Raw genomic sequence first — 23,140 nt, 5'->3', positions numbered from 1 at the left:
CCAGGGGTCTGAGTTGGGGCCTTTGTAGCTGGCTCAATAAGGAGTGATCTCGGAGCCTGAGACGGGGTCTCTCCCTAGCCCGGGGTAGCAGAGATCATGGCGTCAGAACTGGATTCTAATCATGGCTCCACTGTTGCAACTTTGGGCAAGCCATGTGGCTTCTCTAAGCTCCAGTTTCTGCATCTGCAGAGCGGGATGTTTTCCTGGAGGGGTCTTGGAGAAGATTAATGGCAATAACAAAAGGGGTAATAAAATAAACCGGGTGTATACTTGGAGCTGCTTAAAGCAGAGTGCCCTCGTCTTCCAGGGAAGTGAGACGGGCAGACAAGAGATGGTGAGCTCATCTTTTTTGAGAGTTCTAAAAGCTGCTAAAGGAAGAAGCATTGTACACTAAAGACTAACTGGTTTGCACTTACTTCTTTCCTTTTTTGGATAGAGGCAAGGGTCAGTGTTTCTCCCCCGTAGGCTGTCTCATTTCCCTTCTACGCTCGCCTCAGCTGCCTGAAACCACCAATTGTTCTTTTTCTGAATGGAGCCCCCGTGGGCCTCCCTTCCCGCCACAGTGGTTGTTTGGGTCTTCCCTCAACTCTTGCACCCCCGCTGTTGCTGATCAGTGACCATTTCCCAAATACCGGGAACTCGGAGAGGGTACCGCGAACAGCACGTTTGCTATTGCTTTGGCCCAGGGCCTTGGCCCCAAGCAGCACATCCTGTTAGAAAAAAAAAAAGGTACCGAAAGCAGTAATTATAACACCGAACACCCCTCCCTGTCACATCCCCCACCTGTGAAATTTCCCCAGAGGTGTTAGAGGGGTGAGATGGGTGGGAGGACCCTACTTGGGGACCAGGAGGGCCCCTTAGAGCAGATGCCTTCCCCCGTCGCCACTACTTGTTCATGTGTGAAAAAAGATTCATTGTCCCGTTCTTGAATTGGGCATCTATGCACATAGATCAAAAATAAAAATGTGCAAAGTGATATCTAATGAAAGTTTCCCCCCAACTCTTGTCCTCCATCCTAAATTCTCCACCTGAGAGCCAATTTCCTGTTCCTAGTTTCTTGTGTCACTCTGCAGTATTCTAAGCACATATATATTTACATTTTTTTCACACAAAAATTTGCAAGATATACACATGATTTTGCACCCTGCTGATTTGCACTCAGTGCAAATATATTCTGCAGTTCTTCCTAAACAGAGGGACAGTACTCATTTATATGCATGACTCAGACTTCATTCAAGAAGTTATTTGACACAACATTGTAAAATGACTATAACTCAATACAAAAATGTTTAAAAAAAAGAAGTTGTCTGCTGATGAGCATTTAAATTGTTTGCAAAACACAATGAATAACTTTGTGCATAAGTCAGTCCCCCTGATTTTGTTCTACATTGATTTAGAAAATTTGAAGGTGCCGGTGCTTAAGCTGGCTCGGAGGAGCGAACACCTGGAATCCCCGAAATGTTCTTCACTAGCTCTGTGCATCCTCCTGGAGAACTCCCGCTCTCCTTTGAGGCCCTGGCTCAGCCAGTCACTTCCTGTTTTAAGCAGCCAGGGAAATTTGCTCCTGCATCTGTTGGGTTTCTAGGCAGTGGTTCCCAACTGTAGCTCCATAAGGATGTCCAGAGTTTCTCATTCAGGAGGTCTGGGTTGAGGTCCGAGACTGCGCGCTTCTAACACATTCCCAGGTGACGCTGCTGCTGCTGGTCAGGACCACGCTGAGCGAACCCCCGATTCAGTGATTTCCCTGCCTCTGTAACCACTGCTTAGTGCGTCTCCTTGCTGACAACCCCCATCCCCAATCCCATACCTCAGTCTGTGTTAGCTCCTCTTGAAATACTCACTTATCTTCCTTCTTAAGGCTGAAAATTCCACAAAGGCAGGAATTGGCCACACGTTTATTCCACACTTAACCTGCCAGGCTTGGCAGAGCCCCCAAGGATACAGAAGGTGGCCAACACATGTGTTTTAAATAAACGAATGCCTTGACGTGGTTAGTTTATTGTGCCTCTTCCATAATACTAAATTTCCTAAGGCCAGGGCATCTGGGTCCTTACATATCTCCTTGCCCATCTCCACTGCCGCCAGCTGGTCTATTGCTTTGTAACTGGTCCTCCCAGCTTTACGCTCACCTTTCTTCTAATCCCTTCTCCCTAAGGCAGGCACACCGAGCTTCTACAAATGTTGATTGGAAAGACTGTTCAGTGCTTTTATTTTCATCAGGAGAGGGCTGGTTAAATTGATTACTGTGCATCTATGTCAGCGCTTAAAGAATTTCCTAATTCTTTTTAGTAGTTGCATACCCTCTCTTTACCGGCGTCTTTCAGTTATGTAAATGCTATGACATTGGAGGGCAGGGTAGTTTGGTATGGCTAGATGATGTGATCTCAGTCTCTATTTCATAGATCACATTTCCACCATGGATTTTTTTTTTTTTAAATGACTAGTATTCTATTGACAGAAATTGTGCCTGGATCACCGGTGAAGTAATTGAGGAGATCAAGGAGCTCATTGGTGGAGGGTTTCTTGTGGACACTGATAAAGGGACTTCAGAGTCAGGTCAGGGAGGATTTCCTTGGCCATGGTGAAGAGCTTGAACTTTATTCTACAGGCAACGGGAGATGTGGAAACATACCATGTGGGAGGAATGGTTGATTTGCCTTTTAGAGCCATGCTTCTGGCTGCAGTACGCAGCTTGGATTTCAAGGAAAGGAGGAGAACAACCAGGAAACATTCCCAGTAGCCAAGTGAGCAGTGATGTGGATCTCAGCTCAAGGGGGATGGTAGCAAGGTTGGGCAGGTGGGGAGGATACGGAGGCAAAATTGACAGGATTTGGCCTTTGACTATGCACAGGGTTTATGTGTGTGCGTGTGTTCCTGTGTGTGTAAGAGAGAAGGCATATGGGTGGTTGTGTCTGTGTGTGCATGCATGATGCATGTGTGTGTTTTAAATGTGTGTGCATGCATGCATGTGCGGGCACAAGCATTTAAGAGAGGAAGCGTATGTGTGGTTGTGTGTATATGTTTATGGGAAGTGTGCGTGTGCGTGTGCGTGTGTGTGTGTGTGTGTGATGAAGGGGATGCTTGAGAGACTCAGTAAGGATTAACAATGACTTCCTAGTTCCTGGCTTGAGTAACTGGATAGTCAGCAGTGCAGTACATCTAGTCTTAGAATATGGAGGAAACAGCTTTTGGAGAGGGCTGAGAGGATAAGCCCAAGTTAGGCCATGTGGAATTTGAATACTTAGACGTCCTGCAAAGAGCTGGATATTCCAGTCTGAAGCCCAGAAAAGAAGTCAGAGCAGGACAGATGCACAATTCAGTTATTGTGGTACTCAGGTGGATCATCGTAGGAGAGCGTGGACTGAAATCCAAAGAGTTTGGAGGTCACCAGTTTTGGGGAGTCAGGCAGAGGATGTGGATTCTAGGAGGAGACAGAGAAGGAAGAATGAAAAAGGAAGGGGAAACACTAGCATGAAGGCAAGAGAGGGATTCAGAACCAGTGAATGGTTGGGATAGGAGACTGCTGGTAATGGCCGGAGAGAAACAGCGGGGATGCGGAGCAGAAAGGGGAACAGAGCGTGGAGAGGAGGGTGGAGCCAGGGGGAGAGGGGGCTCAGTTCTCTCGGTAAATTCAGATGCAGAAGGACAGAGAGCAATGAAGCTACAACTAGATGTCTCCCCTCTGGATTAACTCAACATTGCTCAACTTTCGCTCCCTATGAAAACTGAAGGAATTTTGTAAGTCCTTTAATAATACCTCTTTATCATTTTGCCACTTAATAAACTTGGTAACATCAAAAAAAAAAATGCAACAAACCCAAAGCTTAAAGAATAGAAGGAAAAAAAATCCACTTCAAGGTTGTTCTTTGATTTTGATGGCACTTTCTTCCAAGCAGTGTGGCAGTCATTGCAGGGAGGCGGAATGAGTGATCATTTTCAGCACTGTTTTAAGCATCTACTAAAATACTTGGCAGTCATTTTCATTAAGTATTGGTGATGAAAGGGACTGCATGGATTGCCTCCCCGACCTCACTCTGCAGCTGGGTGACCTTGGGTGAGTCACCTCACCTCTGAGGAAGCTGACGTGGTCTCTCATCAGTACGAATACCTCTAACAAGGTTTATCATGCCTTGAGAGCTGGGAGAGATCCCATTTGGTTCAGCCCCAGCTGGGCGCAGCTCAAGAAGGAAGGAGCGAGAACTTGGGAAATCCTCTGCTAGCCACACCTTCATACTCATTGCAGCAACCTTCTGGTCTGTGCCAGGCACCAAGCGCCAGCATATCATGGGTTGCGTGGCTGATTAGATTTCTAAAAGTTTGCTGGCGTCTTACTTTTGCAACTGATTTCTGCAAGGTCAAAAAAAAAAATTGCATTCAGAACATCTGTAGTTTAAAGCCACAGAAATTTTAAATGTATGGTTTCACAACTGGATTTTGTTATTAACTCTTAGTTACAATCCACTGTAGAGCAGTGGTTCTTAATCTTTAGCTGCATCAGAATCACCAGGATGGTTTGTTAAAATCTGGAATGCTGGGCCCCAACATCAGAGTTTCTAAATCAGTGAGCCTGGGGTGGAGCTCGAAAATTTGCATTTCCCACCAGTTCTTAGGTGTGATGCTGATGCCGTTGGTCCAGGGACCACACTTTGAAAAACACTGGTGTAGAGGGATGACCCCCTGGCCTTCAGATCATGGGTGACTCCATGTCTCTGAGCCTCAGTCTCCTCACCTGTGAAATGGGGACATAGAGACCCAACAAACCCAGTGCTTAGATTTTTAAAAAAGAAAGAAAAAAGGATAAACAAAGAAAACCAAAATTATTCTTTTAGCTTGTTTTGTTGTGTTTGTGGCACTTTCTTCCAAGCTGTGCTCAGGAGGGCAGGGATCAAGCATCTTCTAAGTGACCTGGTAATCACAATTCCTTAAATCTCTGTGCTAGAAGGAACTCTCTGGATTGTTTCCTCCAACCTCACTCTACGCCAGATGACCTTGGGGAAGTCCTTTACCCCTTTGGATACCTCTCCTGCTTGCATCTCATTGGGCAGAAATGGATCATGTTTCTGCCCCTAGAACCACCTTCATTTGATGTATCTGCCTTTTCTTCTTAACAATTTAAGAACGTGGAGGACTGAGATTGACTTTTATTAATTTGGGGGTGTGGGGACAGGCATGCGGTAGCACAGAGGTCAGGAGTCAGACAGAACTATGTTCAGATCTTGGCTATGTCACTAATTCATTTGTGATCTTGCACAAGTCACTTGAATTCATTGACACTCAACGTTTCATCCCTAAATTGGAAATAAGAATACAGTTGACCTCCCAGGATGGCTGTGGGGATTAAATGAAATCCAGGATAGAGATGCTTGACATGCTTTTTGAACACATAGAAAAGAATCAATAAATGATAGTCACTGTGTTCTTGGAATGCTCAGAACAGTGAGGTGGTTGCACAGTACGTCCTGAACCCACCTGAACTGAATCACGGCCAGGCAGACAGAGTACTAAAGGAGTAACCTGAACCACCAAGAGAAAGAACAAAAACAAAACAGCCCATCTTTCCCTAAATAGAAGCTTCTAAATGTTCCTTTGTGGGGCAGCAGTGGGCGGGTACTGCATCGCTCCAGGAAGATGAGGAGAAGCAGCTGGTACATCACGGGGAAGCACCGGCCGAAGCTGTCTGGTCCACCTGCACAGCGGTTTCCCCTGCGCGCCCTGCACCAGACTCTAAAGGCGGAAGAAATGCAGAGGAGCCGAGGAGGGCGGGCGAGCAAGGAGAGAGCAAAGCAGTCTCTGCAATTATCTCCCTGAGGCTGTTTAGAATGTAATGTTCCTCTCCGCCCCCTTTCCTTTTCACGTTGTAATTTTCTTCACAGAAAGAACACAATAGAGAACATATTCCAGACTGTTGAGAGCTTGCTACGCACCCCGGCAGCGGCCAGACACAGGAACAGATAAGGGGGAAAAAAACAGAAGCATTTTTTTTTTCCCTGCAGAGATTTCAGAGATGGAAGCTATGCAATCCAGTTACATTTGGGTATCTCATTACACACCTACTTGATGGTTTCGGTATGATCTGTTCTTGATGCTCAGGGCTCAGCAAATTTCAATAGCTGTTTTTCTTGCCAGGGGGTTGGAGCTCTACCACGGGGCTCGCCCTCTGCTGCATCCACTGGAGATGATGAGGGAGTCAGCCTGGGTTGTGTGGTTTGCTCCACCTGGATTCCTACATAAGTGTTTAATTGTCCACATTTTCTTCTCTCTAGGAAGTGAGGAGAGACTCATGGCTCTGTGTTAGAGTGATGAGTGTCTTTGGAACAGCTTAGGACAGAGGTGTAAGAGGACCATTAGGACGCAGGATGCCTTTTCACTTTTCTGCCTCCCCTCACTGCCTATCCCCACATCTCTTCTCCCATGCCTCTCCCCTTTTGATTCTCTCCCCTGCCCCTCTCTGGCTAGCCTGATTTTCCCCAACCTTTCAACTGTAAACTCAAAGGAGCAGCCAGGATGCATTTTGACACATATCCCCAAGTTGCCCTCTTGAAAGGTTGTATATTTCCTTCAGCAGAACGTAAAGGAGTGTGGAATCAGAACATCCACTTTCTAATCTCTTTCCTTTTCACTCATGTGGACCTGTCTGATGGAATAGCTTTCCCAGGAGAGCTCTCAGTGCTATTACATAAGTTTTAAACTGCTCTGCTAAACCTTTGTTTTTCAGAGGATCATCTCTGAGAGCAAAGTGCAGGCATCCCAGCTGAGGGCATCCTGGACCAGACAGCCCCCGTTGACCCCCTAGCTGATCGGTGATGCATGTGTGAGTCCAAGCAAGACCAGCTGAGCCCAGGCTACATCAGAACAGTACATCCAACTGGGCGGCTCAAGAGAAACAAGGAATGTTTGTTGTTTATGCTGTTGCCATGTATTGACCATATGCTAGTGCCAGAAATTGCTAAATGCAGAGAACCGGACAAAGGAAATCTGATCCCCGCTTTTGAATGGGTCACAAACATTCCCAGTGAGGTTAAGATGGGAAAGTACTACAATGTCTAGTTTACAGATGGAGAAACAGCCATGGTAAAGTGCGTGGTTTGCTGAACCAGGTACTGTGGTCTTGTGGCTATGCTGGGAGAGGAACCCCAGATCTTGGCCATCCTTAATGGAAGCATTTACGCAGAGGAAAACGGTTAATCAATAGGACAATGAAAAGAACGCTTCCTTTCCAATCCCCACCTCTTTTCTCAAATCATTCAAAAAATTTTTTTGCATTGATTTGCCAGAGTAAAATGTATGAAAAAATTTTTACCTAGTTCAGCTTATAGCTTATTTGGGGAGATAGAATAAAAATGCCCAGAATTTCAATAACAGTGCAAAAGTGTAAGGGCAATGTTCACCAGCTAAAATGCAATTATATTTCCAAGTTCATGGTGTCCCTTCTTTGATCATAATCATACCCACTAGACTTTAAGCTCCCTGTGCTGAGAGCCCGTGCTTACCCCAGACTGTATCTCCGCCCCTCGCAGGTAAATTGTGGTCTAGACAACTAGATTGATCACTTGCTTTTGCTTTAAGAAGACCATTTCTAAAAGGCATTCCTTTTGAGTTTTTTGTTTTGGTTTTAAGTTTATTTGATGAGTGAAATCAGAACATTTCATATCTATAAAGAAGTGGAGGACCAACATTTGTCAAACACTTGTCATATTCCAGGTACCCATGCTAGGCCCACTGTGTTCCCAATGACAGTGACCATAGGAGGCAGATTTTGTTACTGACGCTGGATGGAAGTAGCTGATGTAGCTAAAGGGACTCAGAGAGTTTACATAACCTGCTAAAGATCACACGGTGAGTATGTGGAATAGAATTTTTCTTTTTAAAATTTACCTTCCCCACCCTATTCCCAATGCTAACATTCTACCTTTAATATTGCCTAGATCAATCCAAACCCTTTCCCAATGCCTTGTAAATCTTCAATTTGGGGGTGACATCAACAGGCTTTCAATGAAGCAAGGGTGGAGGAAAGCCACAGTCCAGAAGAAGGCATGCATTTTCAGCTGGAGAACAGTTAGAGTCACAGAATTTATGGAGCCCCAGAGGGACAGAGTAGCATGCAGGGTACATAATGACAGGGTCACTAACATTCCTAGATTGAAGAGTTTATGCATGTCTTCCTACTTTCTCCTCAGCTGTACTTGCCTCTGATTTAATTATACGCTCAAGGTACAGATGCTTCTAGAATTGCAGGCCGTGTTCTGCTTCCCAGGAAGGGTGATTGGCTAGATGGCACTCAGCTCTTAGAATGCAGGGGAGAAAATGTTGTTGGCTTGTCCTTTTGCAGTGGAGATATGTATGTCCTTGTGAGCCAAGATTCCTTCATTCATTCATTTAAAAATATTTATTGATTACTCTGATGGACAGTTCTTGTCTTTGCTCATCATAACAGAAAGGTAGCCAATCAAAGCACTCCATTTTCCTGGACAGAATAATTAGTTCTGGGTTTGGCAGGTAACCTAAGCTCAGAGGAAGTCCAACATCAAGAATGAACATGGATGTTCAGAGAGAAAGTGTCCCTTGGATCTTGAGCTGAAAGGCTCTTGAAAGTCTGGGGTTACCAGGGACCGTTTTACCCAAGATGCTGAGACAGGCCACCTGATAAGAAAGTCAACACAGAGCAAAGCAGAGCTGAGATGTGGAGGGAGAGGAAACAGTCGAACACCTGGATGCTGCCATGCTTGAATCCCGAGACCTTTGTCGCTTCGTTAAGCAGATACCCTCACCGCACTCAGCGCTCGGTGCTGGCAGTACTGAGGAACGTGACTGGGAGCTGGCAGTGTGAGGAACGTGACTTCCTTTCCGTTAGCTGACCTTGACTTGTGCCGGGAAGGTCCAGAGCGCTGTACTGGATGGATGGCTGATGTGACACAGCAGGCAGAGGGCTTGGAGTCAGAGCTGTAGGTGTGAAGCCTAGTCTTTGTGCTTGTTCTGTTCAAATCTAATGATAGGATCTACTGATCTGGTCCCAGGACTTGGGACAACAAAGGGCATCTTCCTAACCCACAGTGAGCTCCCAGTCCAGTGGGGCATGCGAGCTTACTAACTGTTTGCATCATTTTAGAAAATTAGTTGACCTTTCTGGCCCTCAATTTCCTTATTTGGAACTGGAGGCTACTGAGAATGCCTTCCTCCAAAAGTTGTGTGAATCGAATGATCTGGTGCATATGAAAGCCCTTTGTAAATCACGAAGGGACCGCACCCCAAAGCTCTGCATGGGCAAGGCCGGTTTTGGTCACCACTGACCGAGCACTCATATTTAACGAAGTCCTAAGTGCCTAGTAACCGCATGGTTAATGCTCAACATGCTTGTTGAAAGAATAAAATATGTTCTGTCATTTAGCAAACTCTCTCCAGCTAGATGCTCAAAAAATCTTTTTCTTTTCATAACCTGGTTTACAATGTATCACTGGAAAGAGGGTCTGGCTTCCTTGACCATGAGAAACGCTAATCTAGAGGCCCCCTGTGTCAGTTAACAAACCACCACAACATTTACATGGAAAAAAAACCCCAACTATTTATTGTTATTTTTGAGTCTATGGGTCAGCTGGACAGTCCTGAGAACCTGAGCTGGGCTTGGCTGGTCTTATCTGTTCTCGTGCATCAAATACCAGCTAGTGTGTCAGCTGGGGCATGGGATGTCTCTCATTCTTCAACAGACTACCCTGGGCTCCTGTTCATGGTGGTGACATGTTCCTCAATGGTTCAAAAATTGCTCAGGACCTCTTAAAGTCTAGGCTCAGAACTGGTCCACTTCCCCCACGTTCTATTTTCCAGAGCAGTGTTATAAGGCTAGCCCAGATGCAGGAGTCAGAAGTCCAGACTTCACCTCTTGATGAAGTCACGTCGCAAATGGCGTAGACCCAGGGTGGATAGAAATTAGAGTAGGTTTGCCATCAATATATCAACTAAACTTTGAACTAAGGTAGGAAAATACTTTCATGCTGTAAAACAAGTAAAGGAAAAATGTGGTTTCTCTCTCTTTGTCCCCTGACACGGCCCGAAGAAAGACTTTCATGATCTCTGCTGCCTAGACAATTATGGTAGCTCCGATCTGATCTGCCTGACTTTGAACCAACTTGACAAGCATTGGTTTAGTGCCTTCTGTCTCCCCAGAGCTGTGCTAAGCTCAGAAGAAGAAGCAGACGTTCTAAGAATATAGTCCTTCTCTCCTGGACCTCAGGCTAGAAGGAGACACAGACACATCCTACCTGCAAGGAAAATTACAAAGCTACTACATCTTCTCACTGCAGATGACTCTCCACTTTGTCACCAAGGTTATTTTAATAAAGCTCTTGGTGTTGCCTACAGAATAATGACCCCATTTCTTGGTCCGGCATATAAGGCATTCATGAATCGCTCCCAGTCTGTCTTTCTGAGCTCTTGCCCCGTTATTCCTGGGGAAGGAATCAACACCTCTATTACAGCTGAAGTTTCAGCGTTTCCTAGTTTCCTGACTGTATTTCTTTGCAGGCAACATTTTCTCTGTCCGAATAGGCTCACCCCTCATCTCTGCCTGCTGCAATCCCACTCTTAATAAGACCTTGCTCATTGTCAACCTCCTCCAAGGAGACTTTCCTTCCTAACTTATTTAAGACCAATCTTCATTTTTCTGTTTTCCTAATCTTTTTTTTTTCTTTTACTGTGATATTATATTCTTGCATTTTGTATTGCACTGGATTGCAGTCCCCTGAGGACAGTGCTCTTACCCGAGTGTCCACCAAGTTCCCTGGCGTGTCTACCCCATGCTAGGTGCCAAGTCAATGCCATTGACCTGACTTGAATCTCTTCCCACATCCCTCCATTGGCTCTGCAGCCCTGCTTCAAATCTCAGAGCTGGTGAGAGTCACGGCCACTTTCCAGGACTCTGTTCAGCCAGCAGTGTAAGCTGGACCTTAGCTGAGCTGTGTCCTAGGCCACTGAATTGGCATGAGCTGCAGCCTAAAAAAGTGCTGCTCTGTAACAAGGGGCCAGTTACTAATTGTAATTCCTCCTCTGGCCTCTCTTCTGAGGCTTGAACTCACATCACTTGCTGACTTTATTTTTAGGTGTCTGGCAGTTTAAAAGAGGGCTACAACTGTCTTTGGTTTATTATTATACTATGAATAGCCCTTGGAAACCCAGTGCCCTGAGGATGATAATATGACCTGTCCTGATGAGGACTCTTCTTTACTCTAAGTTTGAAACTCCTCATTTTAGATGAGTGGCTTTCAGACACCAGCGTGAGTGAGAATCATCAGGGCATTTGGAAGCATGTGAGTTCCTGGGTGTTATCTCTAAGAGTTTCTGAATTCCTAAGTCAGGGCTGGGCCTTGAACTATGCCATTTTCTCAGGCTCCCCAGGGAATTCCGCTGCTGGCTGACCATACTTTGAGGGAAAAAAAAAATGCTGTGGAATTATAAGCATCAGACAATGAAGAAAAATATTAGCTGCAGTTGGGCAACTGAGATGATGCCAAAATTATCATCACATCCCAGAGATGAGGGACGGCTTCAAATACCTCTCCTTTTGCTTTGCCACTCCTCTGCTCAAGAACTTGCGATGTCAAAACTACAAGGAGGTATCACCTCACACTTGTCAGGGTAACGATCATTAAAAATCCACAAATGATAAATGCTGGAGAAGGTGTGGAGAAAAAGGAACCTGCCTATACTATGGATGGGAATGTAATTTGATGCAGCCACTGTGGAAAACAGTATGGAGATTCTTCAAAAAACTAAAAATAGACTCATATGATCCAGCAATCCCACTCTTGGGCATATATCCGGAGGCAACTCTAATTTGAAAAGATACACACACCCCAGTGTTCACAGCAGCACTATTTACAATACCCAAGACATGGAAGTAACCTAAATGTCCCTCGACAGATAATCGGATAAAGAATTTGTGGTATACGTAGACAACAGAATACTACTCAGCCATAAAAAAGAACGAAATAATGCCATTTGCAGCAATGTGGATGGATCTGGAGATTATCATACTGAGTGAAATAAATTGGCCAGAGAAAGACAAATAACATGTGACATCACTTATATGTGGAATCTTTAAAAATGACGCATATGAACTTATTTACAACATGGAAACAGATCCACAGACATAGAAAACAAATTTATGGTTACCAGGGCAGGAAGGGAGGGAGAAGAGTTTGGGATTAGCAGATGCAAACTACTATATATACAATAAATAAACAACAAGGAGCTACTGTACAGCACGGGGACTTATATTCAACACCGTGTAATCTATAATAAAAAAGAATATGAAAAGACTATATACATGCATAACTGAATCACTATGCTGTACACACCAGAAATGAACACAACATTGGAAATCGACTCTACTTCAATTTAAAAAAATAGAAAGAGAAAAGAACCTGCAGTGGTTCTGTCTTCCCTCTTCTGGATCAAACCCAAACTCTTCCCCGTGCCATTCCAGTCCCAGTTCAGTCACTCCTTTGTGTCTCACCTTCTTCAGGTGATGTGCTATTTCATCTCCATTGCTTTGTTTTCTGGTTCTTTTGTATCTTACCTCTTCTTCATTAAGAGTCACCAGACTTCTACTGAATGCCTTCAATATCTCAAACACTGTCCCATACATTAGTTTATTTAATATTCAGATCAGTCTCCTGGGATGAAGGCATTAGCGTCCCTACTGTTGGTGCTCACTTACCCGCTACTGTCCCCACTACTTGCGTGAAGCCTATTTAAATGACCTTCTTCCTTCAAAACTCCAGTCAAGTACCCACTTCTAAACTAAGAGGTAAACCACATTTTCCTCATCTGCAAATTGGGTGTGCATGCCTAGATCAAAGGTCACCATGAGGATAGAGGACAGTAAGATATCTGATGTACTGTGCACAGTGTCTGGCACAATCTGGGTGATTAAGTGGTCCTACTGGCTGGACTTCATTCGCCTAGAAACTCACACCGCGTCTCTGTAGGCAGGAGAGATGAGAATCACGTGGCTTTTGAGGAATGATGAGATTTAACGATCAGAATAAAGTTTCTGGCATCACTGTGTGATTTAGCCTTCTTCCTGCAGGTCAGAAGTATCATCCAAGGATAAAGAAACTAAGAATCATTCTTCCTCCTGGAATTCTTTTTTTTTTTTTTTTTTTTAATCTCCTCTTCAAAGAGTAATCTCAGGGCAGCCACAGCCGTGGAAACAGAATGTGGCAGGTGTAGCCGTGCTCTGGATTAGAGCCCCATTCTCCCCAGTGGGGAGGAGAAAAGCTGTGCTCAGGGAAGATGAATGGCCCGGGCCGTTTTGTCACGGTCTGCAGAGAGCACATTTTCCCTGTGCCTCGATCAATCAGGCCCTGGCATTGAAGACCCTCTGCTCTCACTTTTAAGTGACTTGTAGCCCTTTTGTCTCACCAACAAGGGACTTCTCATCCACTTGGGTGACCCAAAGGTGCGATGCAGTTTGCAGCAGGGCCTGGCCCACAATTAAGAGGAGATTGACTTGTTTCATTGTTCCTTTGCGGAGGCTGCAAACCAAGGGTATTTGGAGTTTTCTCTAAGAAGAGCTCCCTTGCCTGCATTTGCACCGTTTTCCTTGTTCCGTCAAGTGTGGACAAAGCTGTTACGGTCTTTTACGAAGAAAGGATAAGATGCAGTGCTGGGAGATGGTGACGCAGGCTGATTTGACCGGCCATCGTTGCGTGAGAAGTAAGGGGGTGGCCTCTGAAGTCAAGCCAGTGAGGCTTCAGTTCCTGGTCAATGGCAAACTGCTCTCAGCCTCGGTTTTCCCACACTGTAAAGTGAGGGTGACTGTGGGTATCTCATTAGGGTGTGGTGAGAATTAAAAATAAACAGGGGGAACACTGGCTGTTTAGTGACACTGTGGCATGTACCAGTAAAGAACAAAATGCTGGATTCAGAATCCATCAGCGTTCGCAATACTGCGCAAGGTGGCTGTGTACGGTAGCTGTTCCTTCATTTCCGTGCAGACATTTATTTTCTTTATTTGCTGAGAGCTTTGTGTAGGTTAGAGTACCAGGTTAGCCCCTGAGGACATAAATAGGATGGCGATCCGGTCCTCATGAGGAGTTTATGGTAAATCTTTACAGAGCACCAGGGTGCCGGGAGGAAACCAGAAGCTAAGTAATTTAAGGGACTCACATGGGGTCCAAGAGCTACTTTAAATATATGTATTTAAAGTAGAGTCCATGAAAGGAAACTCTAATTCAAAAAGATACATGCACCCCAATGTTCAGAGCAGCACTATTTACAATAGCCAAGACATGGAAACAGCCTAAATGTCCATTGACAGATGACTGGATAAAGAAGATGTGGTATATACATACAATGGAATACTACTCAGCCATAGAAAAGAATAAAATAATGCCATTTGCAGCAACATGGGCAAACCTGGAGATTGTCATACTAAATGAAGTAAGCCAGAAAGAGAAAGAAAAATATCATGTGATATCACTTAAATGTGGAATCTAAAAAAATGAGACAAATGAACTTATTTACAAAACAGAGACAGACTCACAGACATAGAAAACAAACTTAGGGTTACCAAAAGGGAAAAGGGAGGAAGGGTAAATTAAAAGTTTGGGATTAACAGATACTAACCACTATATATAAAATAGATAAACAGGAAGGTTCCACTCTATGGCACAGGGAAATATATTCAATACCTTGTAATGGCCTATAGTGAAAAAATATATAAAAAGGAATATATATATGTATTCCTAACTAAATCACTGTGCTGTACACCAGAAATTAACACAACATTGTAAGCAGACTATACAACAATGAAAAATTTTGAAAGTAAAAAAAATGGAGTCCATGGAGATATATACATGTGTATCCATAACCAGGCTTCCTAACATTACATCCAAGGCTTTTCCATGGACCAGCAGCTCTTTCCCTTGAGAAAAGATCAAGGCCAGTTACATCATCCTGAACAAAGGCCCTTCTAGAGCCGCCCGGAGACCAAGCCGGGGGGGATTATTGAGTAAAACTAACCAAATAAAAACTGACTGAAGGACTGAATATGATCACACTGGAGAGTGGAGTCATCGCTTGCCAAGGGTGAGCTTCTCATTTGCTGGCTTGGGGAGCACTTGGCTGTCTCTTCCCCTCCCAGACCCGGCAAACAGGTCACTCTGATGATCCAAGAGATGAGCCTCTGGTGATGTCAGCCTCCCCCTGGGCACGCGGGCCCATTAGCACATGCGCTTGACTTTCACTCCCTCACGCGGCTGGGTCTCAGCTCAGGAGTGACTCAGCAAGGGTGAGACCGTGCTCCTCCTTTGGAGAAGGGTCTGATTATCTCAGGGCAAATGTTCCATGCCAGTCTAGGTGTATGAAGTCATACCTTTCAGCTCCTTCTGATCCAATTTAAACTTATTTTCTTAAGAGTATGAGAATTATGTGTGCCCCTGTGGGTTTCCTTTTTTTTTCCCCTCTAAATTTCATTATAAGAATGGTTACATGTATAGAAATGTAACCACCACAATGCTATCACATCATTTTATATTACTTATTTGCATGATCACGTATTTATCCATTGATCTATTCATTGATCAATCTTATTTTTTTTTTCATAAAATTAAAGGGAGGTTGTAGACATCAGAACACTTTCTCCTTAATACTTCAGCATTTTTATTATTATCTAGAGTTCAATATTTGTTTACATTTTAAAAAAATACAATAAAATGTACAAATCTTAGGTCTACCATTGATGATTTTGACAAATGTATATGCTTGTGTAATGCAAACCCCTTATGAGATATGGAACATGACTGAGACCCCAAAAGTGCCCTCAAGTCTGTCAGTGTCTTTACCCACCCCCACCCCCACCCCCCACCAGACACAACCACTATTTTGATGGTTTTTTTTTTTACCACATAGGTTAGTTTTTCTTATTTTAGAGCTTCAAATTAAATCATACTGTATGTTCTCTTTTATATAAAGTTCTTTCATTCAGGGTAATGTTTTGATATTCAATTTCTATGCATTTGGAGTCCATGATGATTGCTGTGAGCATTAAAAGAAGTCTGACGGATACAAGGATTAAATGTAGCACCTAGAACATAGTGGGCACGCCACAAATGTGAACTACTGCTCCTCTAGTTGTTATTTATTGATATGCTTATTATTCTTATTTTCATGTCATCATGTGGGCTGACGTTGGCCGAAGTATGGACCTGGTCGCCAAAGTGTTTATCTCAGCTTCTTTATGTGGGAAGTTGATCTCAGAGAATATTCTAGATCCTGACCTTTTATTCTTCAAGCCTCCTTGGGATTATTCCTTAGCGACGTCTCTCTATGTATTTACCTTCCCAACTAGACTGTAAGGTTTTCATTGGTGGTACTCATTGTGCTTGCACGTCTTTTTATCCATTCCAGTGCTTTGTGAACAACCAAGTGTGTAGGAGTAATTAACATATACATTCAATACCAGGTCAAACCCAGGGCTCCACCACACAGTGGTAACTTGCTTAGGAAATGGAAATAAGTCCCCCAAAATGATATGTTAGTTCTGGAGCGCTTACCCTGCTCAAGTTCACGTCACTGGTTTGGGTGGCGAGAGTCTTGTTTTGAATTCCAGTTCAGCTGTGAACTTGTCTTTAGTGGGATGGGTTACACAGACTTATGTTTGATTCTTATGACAACTCTGTAAGCTGGATATTATAATCTCCATCTTACAGATGAGGGGACTAAGACCAAGGGAAGTAGCCAGTTAGGGAGGGTATTTGGGTTTGAACCCAGGTCTGTCTGACTTAGAAATCTCCTGCTCTATTCTTGGACTGGGGTTTCCGACTAATTTTAGGTACATATGGAGACAAGAAGTCAAAGTCAAATTTCTGAACAGCTGATGAAGCTGCTGGTAAGAACAGTAAACAAGATTTTTCTTTTTACAAGTTTATGTCCAATTTAAACAAACAGTGAACAAGATTAATGATAAGTAGTTCCAGCACGCACACCCTGTACAATTGACATTATCTAGCATTGTCACATTGAATGTTATTTTGCTCCTCAAACAGCCTTATAAGTAGATGGGCAAAGATTATTATTGCCAACTTACAGATTAGGAAATTGAGGGTCAGAAGGGTCAGTGACTAACACAAGGTCACAAAGCCAGTACATGACAGGTGGTTAGTGGAGGTGAGGATGGCTTTCATTCCATTCAAGGGATCTGAAAACAGGTCTCATTATTTTAAAGTGAAACCTAGTTTCTAGGTTGTGCTTTTCCATATTGGTGGAAAAATAAGAGATATCTGTAGGCAAATGTATTTGAAATAAGAATATGATTAATCCTTAATATTTCAAATGGGGTTGTCAAAATAATTTCAAAGTCAACATATTTAAAAATACATTTATTATGTGTTTTCTCTGTGCCAGGTGCTGGGCCGTGCATTTTCAGCAAACTTGATGAGATGCACTCTACCCATAAGTGATGCTCTGCCCTCACACGCCCTTCTTGGGAGTAACTTAAAAAGCTGACCAGTTTACTTCCTCTATTCTCTCAGCTCAAGGCCTGAGTCATTTTATTAAATGAGTGTTCTGCTTTGGCCCTCTCCCAGCCAACAGCTGCAAGGTACCAGAGTGGCACGAAGCAGGTGAATGAAGTCGGCTTACATTTAGCATCACAGAAGTCTGTTCTTGTGTACTCCTGGGGACCACTCAGCATCCCCAGGACAGGGTAGTCACCTACCCAGGCATTAGTCCCAGGAGGGAGACCTTCTTTCAAGGATTAGCAAGGGCAGTATGCTTTTCCTTTAGTCATCATGTGCCCTTACTTAGAAAATAACAAAATGATCCATGGGCAGACCCAGAGAGGAACGATAGTGAGCAGAAGGAAACAAAGCATGCACTTTACGTACATTTTTGTACAGTCCCATTGCCACCCTGTAAGCAAGGAGCATTCGTTAACTCCATTTTACAGTGTGGTAGGTAACTAATTACATCAGTTACTAATTACATGCAAAGCACTCAGAACAATGCCTGGCATACAATATGAATTGAATATATAATAGTGATTATTATCAATTCTAATAATAATACATGCTACAACAGATGTGGACAAAAACTAAGATATTTTAGGAGAGAATTCTAGGAAAATGGGTGGGAAGACATTTCAAAGAGAGGGCCAGCATGGGTAAGATTTTAGGGCTGTGCAGATCCATAGCATTGTAAGGAACTAGCTCAAATTGGGAAGTCAGGCTCAGACAGTGGACAGGGTGGATAGGCTCTAGAATGATCCAGAATGTAAGTTCTGCCACTTATTAGCTAGTGATCTTTGGAAAGAGGCTTAACCTGTGCAAGCTTCAGCCTCCTCACCAGTAACATAGCTAATGGTGTCTGCTTTTCAATGTCAGTTTCAGGATGAAATGACAGAACTTCTGTAATTGCTCAACCAGTGCCTGGTGCAAAGGAGGCCCTTAATATGAAACAGCTAATCTTTATGATTTTTTTCACTAGAGAACACGACAAAAAGGTATGCGGGGAATAAGGAGAAAGACCATGCTATGGAGGTAAAGTGTGATCAGATTGGAAGGAGTTTATGACAATTTTTTAAAAATGGAGACTTTTTTTCTGGAAGCTGTTGGGGAGCATGGTACTCACAACTCCCATAGGCTCTGTCTCTTTTTAAAAATTATTATTTTTTAAATTGAAGTATAGCTGATGTTCAATATTATATTAGTTTCAGGTGCACAACATAGTGATTCAATACTTTTATGGATTACACACCATACAAAGTTATTATAATATTATTGACGATATTCCCTGTGCAGCACATTATATTCCTGTGACTTATTTCCTTGACAACTGGTCGTTTGCACCTCTTAGGCTCTTTCTTGATGCTGCACTGTCTCCACTTCTCCCTGAGCCCAGCTCGTGAGCTCACACCCTTTGGTTTTGTCAGAGTCTAAATTTACCCTCATTGTAATTATTCGCACTGTGTCTCATCAGCGTGTGAGCAGAAGAACTAGTGGAGGCCAAAACTGGGAGGAGGGAGAAAAGGAGGATAGAAATAGAAGAGGAAAAAAGAAAACTTCAGAGAGTAGGGCTGCCCAGTGCCGACTGTAAGTTGCAAGCATTGGCCAGTTCCCCTGAAATAACTCCTAAGGGCAGAGTTGGCTCATGTGTCTTTGAACGTTAAAATTAGAGTGAACCAAGATTAAATGCTCCCGAGAAACTGACCAGCCTAACATTTTTCTCCTCCCTCTCTCTTTTTATAACTATGACCACAGTAGTAATTCAATTGGAAACATATTCCATCCCTGATTGCTCCAACACTGGCACTAGATCATTCCCAGGGCTTGATATTTTTATTAAATGCACACTGCTGTTATTTTCTGCTGGGGCTAAAAATACATCTGACTGAGCGGCAGAGACTCAGCTGGGGCCGCCTCCTTGTTCTCTGGGAGGCCACGACCAGGCAGGATGAACAGAGTGATGGGCCTCCCAATTAATTTAGGCAGCACCTCGATTCCAAGGAAAACTGCCCCAGATACTAATAGAACTGTGAAAATAAAGATGAAGTTCCAGCCTGAAAGGACGAATAACGGGAGGCTACATTCCTAGCCGCCTTTACTACCAACCTTTTTTCACTTCGGGCTCCCCCACATCACCATTTCAAAACACTTGATGCGCTGTCAAGCCCCCTAGCCTTTGTGGATACTGTTCCCTTGCCTGGAATGCTGTTCCTCCTTCTCCCTCTCTGAGTTTGTGGTTGCCCCTTAGTCTCAGCTCAAGCATCATGCCATTTTCTGAGCCTGTGGTCTGATTGAGGTGCTCCTTGCCTCATTCCCCTGCTCCTTCTGCTTACTGCTGGCAAAACTCATCTTCTGCATTGCAATCACTGGCTTTAGGTCTTCTACCCATTCGACCTTGAGTTTCTTCAGGGAGGGGATTGTGTTTTACTGACTGTGATCCCCCTGTCACTGAGCGCAGTGCTGGGCCCAGCAGGGCTAGGAGCAAGGCCAGTGAGATATTGAGGACACAGAATTTAGGAAGGGCTGCTTTCAGGTGCCAACACTGAACCTGAATGATTCTGAGAGTGAGTGCCCCTGTGAAAGTTTGCACCCAAGGCTCCCAGATTGTCTCAGTCCTGGGCCCAAAGTGGTTGATCAAAAATGATTCTTGGATGAAGGCAGGCCAACCCCCTTTTCCTTTTGGAATTTCTGATCTCTGTTGGCTTTTCTGACAGAGCACCCTTCTGGTTCTCCTCCTGCCAGGTCCTTCCTTGTTTCCTCCTTGAGTTCTTCCTCCATCTGCTCCTGAAATGTTGCTAAGGAGATGTGGCTCTCACAACGGTGTGGATGCACTGCCCATCTGTTCGGCCGATCACTCGTTCATTTACTCTGACGCTAGTTGTGGAGGGCTTACCTGGCGCCAGGCACTGCTGTAGGCATTTCAAATGCGCCAGAGAGAAAGCCAGAGAATGATCCTGCCTTCATGGGCCTTACATTCAAATGGAACACACAGAGATCAGAATAAAACATGTACAACAGAACGTTCGCTGCAACCCTGTTCTATAATTAGTGAGAGTAAAGGCCCTTCTTTATTTATCTCAGTTTCTCACAGTGCCTAGTAACCAATCACGGTGCTCAATGCAGGAATAAATGACTGATCACTTGAATGAATCAATGAACGCATGGAGACCCAGTTTAAATCCAAATCTTTGATAAATAGCTTCCCTAAACTTCTCAGGCAAAGTCTAATTAATTCATTAGCTACCTATGAATTATTAGTTAATTTGTTGATTGATTAATTTGACTTACGATTACTGAGTGTCTCCTCTGTGCCTGGAAATGCTTGAAGCATCTCAAAAACATCGGTCGTGGTGCCTACTGCAGTTTGTTTCAATCGTTTGTTTATTTACCTGTCTCCAAAACTCCCAAGGACAGATACCTCCATAATTCATCTCTGGACCCCCTTTTCTACCACAGTACCTGACATCTTACAGGTGCTCAGTAAAAGCTACTTGAATGAGAAATATATTTTTAATAATTTAACAATTTTATTTTTTAAATAAAAATTTAACTTATTTAGTGAAATAACCACACCACACCAAGGTGGCCTTTACTTCTCTGAAAGTTCCTGGGTTAATGGTTTACTTATCTTAAAGTATAATGAAATGTAGAAAAAACCTAGGTTTGGAAGGGATCTTCAGCCTTTCTTTAAATTCCTCCTTACAACTTTCCACTTCTTGTGACTTTAGAACTTCATTTTTCCCATCTGGAATTACAATAATTTTAGAGGACAAATTCAGGAATTGAGACGGAAGAAATCCCTGAGAATTTGATTGATTGGGAGAAGGTTTATGAACAGGGTGGGACTTGAATTGGGTGTGCAGGATGGGGGACAATGCTGGTGAGGAGGCGGGGGAACCACCTCTGAAGTGAGCAGGGGCTGAAAGGTCCTTTCCAGCCTCCAATTCTGTGCCGTGGTTACTTTGTTCATTAAACCCATGATCAGAAGCACAGACCTTCTCTGAGTTCTTGAGTAGATCTGAATCTGGGATCTGGGTTCAGTATCCAGGATTGGCTGCAGAGCCAGATGTCTCATTGTCATAGTGGTGTGGTCGTACATGTGACATCCATCAGAGTCCCGTGTGGGGAGGTGGCCTGTAAGACCTCTCTCTAACTTTCTCCCTGCTTCTGAGTGAGTTTTGCTGAAGGGGAGTCTCTTGTAAGAGGGAAAGACAAACACCTCTTTTCTCTGTGAGACCAGGAGGAGACTTAACATTCACTGTCCTTGTCTGCCTCACTCTTAGGTTTATTTCTGCTTTTTGAGTCTTGGTACTCAAAGGATGTGGGAGATCCCATGAGAATGAGTCCTTTGCAACGGAGAGGGAATAAAGCCTGCCTGCTCCTTTGGAAGATAATCAGCTGAGAGGTCTTGGAGGTAAGATATCCTGGCTTCTATTACTAGAGTCAGCAATTTGGCTTAGAAAAAATAGTCTTACTATAAAATAATGTATACATATGTGTGTGTGTGTCTGTGTGTGAGTACATTGTGGTTGAGGTGTTTGTGTGTGTGTATGGTTGTATGTGTTTTGGTGGTCATTAGTTCTTCTTTTTTAAAACTGATATAAAAAAGGGAAATAGCCAAAATGGTAAACCTCTAGGAAGGTAGAGTGATTTATCAATTTTTTAAGATTCTGCTAATAAGGTGTCTATTATTTAATGGTGGCCAAAAGATACATAACATAAAATTTACCATTCGGTGATTTTTAAGTGTGCAGTTCAGTGGCATTAAGTGCATTCACATTGCTGTGTAACCATCTCCAGAACTTTTTTCATCTTCCAAAACTGAAACTCTGTACCCTTGAGCAATAACTTTCTATTCCTCTCATCTCCAGTCCATAATCACTATTTTGCTTTCTGTCTCTATGAATTTGTATACTTTAGGTACCTCAGATAAATGGATTCATATAGTATTTGTTCTTTAGTGACTTTTTTCAGTTAGCATAATGTCTATATGGTTCATCCATGTTGTAGCATACTTTAGAAGTCCCTTCCTTTTGAAGACAGAGTACTATTCCATGGGGTGTATGTGCCACATTTATCTGTTGAAGGACACTTTCTGGGTGGCTTTCACATTTGGTTATCATAAATGATGCTACTATGGACATGGGTGTCCTGCTCAAATGCCTGCTCAAGTCCTTGTTTTCACTTCTGCTGGGTATATGCCCAGGAGTGGGATTGTTGGATCCTATGATAATTTTAGTTTTAATTTTTTGAGGAGTCGCCATACCATTTTCCACAGCAGCTGCACCATTTTACATTCCTATCAGCAATGCACAGCATGCTAATTTCTCCACATCCTCTCCAGTATTTATTAGTTTCTGGGGTTTTGTCCCCTTTTTTTTTATGATATCCATGCTAATGGGTGTGAAGTGATTGCTCATTGTGGTTTTGATTTATATTTCTCTAATGACTAGTGACGTTGAGTGTCATTTCATGTGCTTATTCTTTTTTTTTTTCCTGTTTCTATTTTTACCCTTGATCTAAAACAAAACTCTTATTTCAAACCACTAAACTAATTTGTACTGAAAAGAAATTCATTTAAATTCAGCATTGTTCAGTGCAACTCCATAGGCATTTATAGAACACTTACTCTGTGCAAGATA

At 43.3% G+C, this 23,140-nt stretch overlaps 1 long non-coding RNA gene across 1 annotated transcript in view; it reads left to right on the top strand.

Annotated features, from left to right (window-relative positions):
* The first annotated feature begins 7,742 nt into the window (after positions 1 to 7,742).
* The window catches only part of LOC116659790, a 37,597-nt gene continuing 22,199 nt past the window's right edge, over positions 7,743 to 23,140 (top strand). Inside the window, exons 1-2 of the long non-coding RNA XR_004315139.1 lie at positions 7,743 to 7,836; positions 21,782 to 21,912. This is a non-coding gene — a long non-coding RNA (uncharacterized LOC116659790). The remainder of the gene's footprint in view (positions 7,837 to 21,781; positions 21,913 to 23,140) is intronic.

This window comes from Camelus ferus, chromosome 25 (assembly GCF_009834535.1).
Source record: "Camelus ferus isolate YT-003-E chromosome 25, BCGSAC_Cfer_1.0, whole genome shotgun sequence".
Classification (NCBI taxonomy): domain Eukaryota; kingdom Metazoa; phylum Chordata; class Mammalia; order Artiodactyla; family Camelidae; genus Camelus; species Camelus ferus.
The sequence above is the reverse complement of the archived record's forward strand: the minus strand, read 5'-3'. Positions and strand labels throughout refer to the sequence as shown.